We start from the raw sequence: 8,471 nt of genomic DNA, 5'->3' as shown, positions 1-8,471 counted from the left end.
TTTTCGCGGAGTAATTGTATTTGTGACTGAAAAGAGTTTTTGTTTAGAAAAAATTAAATATAGCATGAAATAACGAGAAATATCCGATTTCGGAACGATGCAACACAAAAAGCGAAACGATAATCAAAAACGATGAAACTATTTACCGATAAAACAGAACAAGAATGAAAGAGCATGCGAAAAAAGAACATACTGATACATGTCTGAAATTACAGAAGCAGTACAGTGAATGATTATCGAGAATTACATGAAAATTGACTGCTTATGCGATTTGCACAAGGTGATCGAGAATTTTCGATTTAGTATCACGAGTGAGATTAATATATTCCGATGAGTCTCGGTTTCTGGAGATTTGTCCCAAAGCTGTGAGCATTTCGATGCATTTTTCGCTGAGACTTTTCAATTTGTACTTGTCAGCGATTGCTAATACTTGAAAGAAGTCGAAGTGAGTGGCTGTGAGAAGATAATTAGCGACATGATCAACGATTGATGGCATCAGAAATCGTTCGGCGAGTATCAGAAGAGTTTCGACGGTTTCGTCTGTAATAAATTCGTAATTATACCAATACAGATGGGGGAAGCTCGGAATTTCGATTAGCGGCTGGTCTTACCAGTCGGAAACACAGGCTTTGTTGAAATAATTGCGAGGAGTCGAGCGAATTCCTCGTATCTCACGTCTCCAATCGGAATCTCCGCCATCGATTTTTCCATGAAATTCGCTGAGAACAATGCTTGGAAATAATTGGAATGAATTGACAGGTACTGAAAAATCTTTCATCAATTTTGTTTCCATGAAAGATTAATTCCTCCTACCGTTTTATTTACATGCATTTTGCGACCTTCGACAAGAAGAATAGCGTCAGTGAAGCTGGAATGAAGAAATGCCTGATCGATCGGAAGGTTTCGAGTAGAAAGTCGGTAAGGTTTCAAGAAAAGTTCGAAAGTGATGTAACAATTCGAAAATTTGTCGTTATACTTGACATCATCTGTTGGTCCAATTCGTCTCGTGACTTGTTGCTCTACATTACAGAATTCAACATCAAATTTGAGAGGAGCTCTTATCGATCTCTCATTTGTGTATTTTACGACAATATATCCAGAGAATCCATCGATTCCTTGTTTCTGAAGTTTTGCCCATTCGAAGTTCCACGTCAGAAACGCACAGTCAGTGAGTTTTGAGAGCATTGCGAGTTGGTGTGAATAGGTGACGGTCCTGCAATTTTTGGTATTTGAATTTGAAAAATCTTAGAAAAAGATAGCCGAGCGCATGTCAAATTTAGCGAAAGTGTGCGAATTTCGAAAAATATGCTGCGAAAGCTATTACGAACTTTTCAAGTGGCGAATAGAAATATTCAATGAATGCTTCGTGTTTTCGGCACATTTTCGTTGCGTTTTAAACTGTTTCTTACCAATTTAATCCATCTTTAGAACCCTTATCCAGTTGTGTCGTACTTGAAACCGACGAAATTTTGTCGGCGCTTGTGTATTCGATCGCTGTTTCGCACATTTTTCGGAAATTTCCCCAACGATGGGATGATTTTGAGTCTGGAATTCGATAATTTGAGATTTTTGAACAATTTTCACGAAAAATTAACGATAAAATGTAAAAAGAAAATATGAAATAGTGGAGAAATAACTGAAAAATCGGTTTCGCCGATTTCGTGAAAGAGAAAATGGGCGGAATCAGTCTCGCAAAACTACCACGCACAGCTATCTCTCAAACATAAATATCAAACTGTCATGTTCTAAAATATTGGGATTTTGGAAGAAATGTAAATTTTAAAAAACTTTCAAAAATAAATGTTAAATCCAAGGCAAATTTTAATCGCGACAAAAATGCGCGGCGAATTGCAGCTTTCGACTCCGCCCAACTAGAGAGTGGAGACGCAGAGATTTCCATAATTACGCTTCATGTTTGAATGGTTTCAAATTTAATTCTTGAACGAAAATCTCGAAAACCGATGCCTAAAACCCAAAAATTAACAAGATAAATACAAAATACTTGTTTATTTCAAATAATTCAAACATTCACACGAGTTTTACTTTCCCGCCTTCTTCGCCTGTTCTTTACTCTTCCCTTTGACATCCTTCTTTCCTTGTTCCTTTTCTTTCACATCCTTCTGTCCCATTTCCTTACTCTTCGCTTTCACATCTTGTTTTCCCTTATCACCTTTCTTCTGCACATTCTTATCCCCAGTCGCCTTCTTATCCACCTTCACTTTCTCTCCCTTCCCGCCGTTAATCTCTTTTTCTTTCCTAGCCGTTTCACTCTTCTCCTTCGCATCCTTTTTTCTGAGTACTTCGACAAGGTCCCCTTCTATTTTGAGATTCTTCTCTTTCTTGGCGAGTTCTTTACCTCCAGCGCACACCTTGAGAATGACTTTCCAATCATCTTCGAGAGATTTCAAGAATTCCTTGACTTCGGCTATTTCTTTAGGTTTCTCCTGCGGGATTTTCTCAACTTTCTTCTTTTTTCTGTCAACGCTCTTTTTGTTTGTTCCTTCAACGCTCTTCTTGGTTTTATCAACACTCTTATTCATCGTGTTGGGAGCTTTCTTGGTCTTCTTTCGTTCGAATTTCTGAAAATGAACGCCGGCTCAAAAAAAGTTTAGTTCGATGTAACTCACCATAAACATAAGTTTAAAAACTGAATAGATAGCAAAAGCGAACTGAGATTCGGATTGGACGGAACGAGCTCTTTCTCCTCTCAACGCAGTGAGAAGAGATTGATGCGCAGCCTTCGGACTATTGTAGATAGCTTGATAGAGCTTCTCGATATCTGAAACGATTTATTTCAAGAACTTATTTTATACTATTTTTCTGAAATGACTCACATGCTAATGTTCCTGAACGTCCAATTCCAGCTGAACAATGAATGATAGTGTTTGTGTTCATATTCCTCACAATCTTCCAGAAATTGAGAAGTTCCTTACAATCCTTTGGAACGCCTTTGTCCGGCCATCCAAGATATTGAAAATGACTCAGTCCATGATTCTTTTTTCTGAAATTGATTGCTGTATCCAAGTGTCGAATCAACTGTAATTTACCCTTGACTGAGAACCAAATGACGATTAGTAACAGAACCGTTAACTACCACTCTAGTACATTTGATGGAATAGACACCATGTTGCACCACTTCACCGACTTTCAATGGAAGATATACGTCACATTTCCTTTCATCTGGAAAAGTGGTCAATTAAATTTTTGAGCATTCTCCGTAACAAACCTCCTTCAATGAAATCACAGAGCATCACAACAGCCCTAGCCTTCTCACTCTTCACTAAATACCAAAACTTCTCCATAGTTGATTTCTTTCCCCTGTAAACTTTTGGATTATCTTCTGTCTAACTATAAAAACCAACTTAGACTCGATCTGTGGACCCTGCGTCAAAATGAGCTGACGGTTTGGTTCCAACCTGACACGGCTAGCGTGAATGAAACTTGTCTTGAAGCGAACTCCACCTTCACCAGGTTTAGAAGTTGGGAGAATAACATTCGTATTCTTATTCAATTCAACGGCTTTTCTGTAAAAGAAGGAATTGTTGTTTCTCAATTGTTTTCATAAAATACCTCCATTCATCTTTGTGCTTCATGACAAAATCGGAAAGAGTATTTACATCGCCAGCCTGGATATTTTCCTTATAATCAAAACTGATTTGGCGGAAAGTGTGCTCACTCCAGCGACGAAACAGATTGCTTCTCAAATTGTAGTCATCATCGCTCTCATTCAAACCTCTTGTGCAAGGATTAGCCTGTCCCCAGTAACTGAGTTTGTCTTTGAACTCTCTCATATGTCTCACAGCCTGCTCCCAAGTCACAATCACAGTCTTTTGACCGCAAACTTTCCTTCCTCTTCTTCTTCTTCTGATTCGAAATCCTCTTTTCTTGAATTTTCTCCTAAGTAGACAGCTTCTTAACCGTATCATCAACACCGTAACGAGCGGAGCAGCCATGAGTGATGAAACAAAGCCTGCGATCGTAATCAATATCACTTGCCATATACTGAAAAATTAAGTTGTTTCTTGAAAAATGAAACTCTCAAATATCAAAGAAAAAGTCAAAACTTACTTTTTTCGGAAGATCAAATCGTGACGAACTGGTTCCACTGATTCCACTGTTGTTGACAGAGAAACTTGTGGTTGCTGTTGTTGTGGCGTGATCGGTGGAGCTACGGTAACTGAGTTTTTCTTGCCAAAATCAGCGAAGAACAAATCGAGAGCAGCCAGCGACTTCTTAGATTCGTCGAAACTCGTCTGATAACCAGCAAACTGCAATCCAATCTCATCCAACTCATCAACAGCTTTTTTGATATCTTCCAGTTGTTTCTTATTGCTGCTGCCTGGTACCAAATCGATCAAGTGACTTAATGAAGAACTGATCTTTTCAAGATCATCAACTCCATTGACTTTCTTTGCTTCTAGGAAGATATAAGCATAATCAGCGAGAGTTGACGAATTCGAATTTTTGATTCCATCCTTCCAAGTATTCAACTGTGCAATCATCTCACCCCATGAAGTTCCAAGTGATTCCAAACGGTCCAGATTATTCTTATCTTCAGCTGAGAGTCCTTTGACTGCACTAACTTCGATTTTGACTATATCAGCATTCTGTTTGATAACGTCTGCAGTTGATTTAGTGTCGATCGCTTTCTTCATACTAACAACTCCTTGTGTTGAAGCTCCCAGGACTTGCGAGTGTTTATCAGCCTCAGAAAGATTCAGTAAATCTGACTCCACACTTTTAAATCCTTTGATATTCTTGATAATGGTTTTGAGAGTCCCCAAATCACTTTTAGTGCTGAGGAAGCTTCCCACGATTTGCCGTACTTTTCCCACCTTTTGTGGGTTTAGAGTCGACTGGGGATCGCGAATACTCTGAGATTCACGCACGACGTTAGTCACTTCCTTTGCGTAGTCCTTCTCCAGAAGACAGTTCAGATTTGGAGCGTATGGAGCGATTTGATTACGATAACCAGAAAGGGATTTATTCATATTGGTAAGCAATTCACCGGCATTCTTCTCAATCTGATCAATTTTAACGTCTTTCATCTTATTTCTTACATCTTTAACGAAGTTCTTCAACTCATCTTTTTTCTCATAATTTGAAAGTTTATCAAGAACATTCTTCAAACTTGAATCATTCTTAGCTATCAGCTCCCCACAGATAGCGATAACGTCTTTCAATATTTCTTGATTGGCTTCCTCGTTGAGAATTGCTCTCAGTCCTACTAAAGCATCTCTAATTTTCTGCAAATCGTCATCCACGTTTTTTACAAATGTAGCCAAATCGTCGATATCCTGAGAACTCACAAATTTTCCAGGTATAAGTTCTACACACGTCCAAACGTCTTTTGCTTTGTTGATAGAAAACTGCGAAAAATCTTTAACAAGCTTACTGGAGATGTCGAATACGCTGGATATCACTTGGATTTCATCTCGACCGATTAATTTCAAAGATGTTTCAATGTTGTTAAAACTGCTCCCCAGAGGTTTGAGTGATTTCAAAGCATCTGATAACCGTCCGCTCCTCACAACATCACTGAACCATGGATCATTAAAGTCGGCAAACATTTGGGTAATATCAGCATATCCACGAGAAAGCCCAGAAGTATATTTGATTTGACCAGAATGATGCTTTCCAAAAGAGAAAGACAAAGCATCACGAATTAATTGAAGATGCGGTGCGATTGCATAAACTTTGCTGGCAGCGCCGATTATGGTGCTGACACTGTTGTTCAACTCGCCAAAGTCGTTTTCGCTGGATGAAAGCTCATTTTTCTTTTCTATCAATTTTTTTACTCCGCTTGTGACTTGAATCATGTAGCTAAATGAGTCAGCTGCACTTGTCTTATTTGTGAAACGAAAGACTTGAGGTATTTCCTTCGTTAACTGGCCGCCACAAGACAAGAATCCTTCAAAAGCAGTTTTCAACTGATTGATCTCTCCATATTCACTGCCATCAATATTGCCGTTATATTTTTCTACCACACGAAATCTAGATGCGTAATCAGATGCATGATTTTCCAATTGACCCAGAATACCATTATCTTCAAGCGTTCCATTGCTCAACTTCTTCAAGTCCGATTCAAAATCCTGTTCGCCTGGCCATTCCGATACATTCTTCACATCGGGCATCTCGTTCAAAATGTCATCGATGATAGAGAAGGACTTCTGAAGTCTTTTGATACCATCAGTTTCTTGAATCTGTCCTGGCAAATCTTCTAAGGCCTTGATGGAGGTTTCCAATGTTGTCCGGTCCATCTCATTGATTTTACTTGGGGTGACGTTTCCGAAATGAAGCAATTCGGAAATGAGAATGTCGGCATCGATGGATCCATTCATGAGTCCTTTTTGAAGAAAGATGGCATTGGTGAGACGAGAAATCTTTTGTATCTTCTCAACAGAAGTTTTCAATGGGTCGTCTGAAAATTGACAAGAAATTTGTATTACCACCAAAGTATACTATTATTTCTACATTAGCTTGATTTCTAAGAGACCACACTGCCACTAGTGATCGTAATTAATTTTTCAATTTCTGCTCTAAATGACTAGATATAACTAACCATTTGCAGCACGACGAAGCCGAGCGGCTACACGACGGACATAGGCGGTCCAAGAATTGGGATCGTCGGAATGGAAGTATCCTGAATAAAGTTCATTTTCACATTATTCTTTTGAAACTTTTCTTTACCATCCGTAAATTTGAGAACATCTTGTTTGGCAAGAGGACCATCAACATCGTTGAAATCATTGGAGTCACCTGCGCTGACAATAGTTATAATCGCAGCAAAGGCGATTAGTAACTCTGGAAACAAAAAAGATGAATAAGTTTCTCTTTTTTGTGAACTCACTCATTATGAAGCGTTCAGTATTGCTTGAACTTTTCGAAAGTTCTTTTTCTTCTTTTTCTTCTTTTTGCTCGGAAGATTGCTTGTAATCGAGTACTGATTTGGTAGGCTGGAGAAGGGAAAGAGAAGGGAGGAAGAATATGTGGATTAGGGGGTCACGTGGAGGTCTGAATTTATTGAAAAGGTCAAATGAAACTGCGATAAGATACGTGATGGCTTTGTTGATGAAAGTTCATCTCACGTAAGTTTAAAAAATTCACAATCAAACAAAACGTTTGGTGCTATTTGTAATGAAATCTGGCACGAATCAGAACTGACTTGTGAGAGATGAGGAATTGTAATTGTCAAGCCAATAGACCTCAATTTGCTAGTTTTGACTCGTTCCACTTCTTATTCAGGCAGTTCTGATCAGGGCAGTTCTTATGGGGGTAGCACAAAACGTTTTGACTATTTTTTCACAAAGATTTTCCGATTTTCTTATGAATGTATTAGGTTGGCAAGAAAGTTTTTGTGCATGACTCAAGTTATTTTTACTCAAACAGGAAGCATACCAAATACCAAACATAGTTAACATCTTAGTCCACAACTGTCTCCAATTTACCAGGTATGTTCCCGGGGTACCGTCCTGGCAGAGCTCCGGTTGTTTCAAGGCAAAATAAACTTACACCCATTTTTCGACTTGACTTTAAGTATCGAAGTCCTGTTCAGCGGCAGAGCGCTGAATTACCCCGAACTTATAGTAATTCGATAGAAGAAGGTCCAAGCTCTAATTTGTATGATTAAAAACTATTTTCCAAAATTAGGTGAGAAAATATTTTGTCGGGAATGCAACTAGCGGAAATGCAACATTATGGAGGTGGCAGACTTTTTCACCCTGTGGAGCTGAAGACTCACGTATTGTTTTGATTTTTTGCACACGAAAAGAGCAAAAGTAGAAGATTATTGTTTAGCATTTTCCAATTATATACGCTGTGTAGGGTCCACCACACAAGGGTCATCATTTTCTTCAGGTATTTTTTCCTTTTGATGATGTCTAACAGCGTTTCATCAACGCCAAGTCGGTGGGTTTCACTGGGGTAGTTTGTGTGCAATACCCACTCTCTATTAGTGATACCCAAATGGTTAGGTCGATTGAAGTTTGAAAGAGGGAAGAGAATTCGAAGCTGCAGGTCTATCCTTCACTGAATGCGGATTTTGGCCAAAATATGACTGTTCAATGTCTCTTTTTTTATTCTTGCCGACACATTTCAAAAAGTTTCCAATTGTGTTATAAGTAGTAGTAATTATCATTGATAACTCACATTAAGATTGAGATGGATACTCTCCCTCTACAACTCACAGCATGTACAAATCCTCTTCATATGCACTTTAGTACGTGATACTTCGACAGCAGAAAAATCGCATTTCTCAAAGTTGTAAACTTAATTACTTATAGTGTGCCAAAAGAAGAATTCATCCTTGTAAACTTTTCCTATCGGTTGCACAAATTTAGAAATTTCGGAATTAGATGGAAAGCGGAAATAAAAATATTGCTGTAAGAGTTGTGGGTCAAGACCAAAGATAGGCATGTCTCTTGCACAAGAGAAGCGTCGTATGGAATTCCTGACTGCCATCAGAATCACAG

Source organism: Caenorhabditis remanei, chromosome V, assembly GCF_010183535.1.
Source record: "Caenorhabditis remanei strain PX506 chromosome V, whole genome shotgun sequence".
Lineage (NCBI taxonomy): Eukaryota > Metazoa > Nematoda > Chromadorea > Rhabditida > Rhabditidae > Caenorhabditis > Caenorhabditis remanei.
This window is presented reverse-complemented; position numbering follows the sequence as displayed.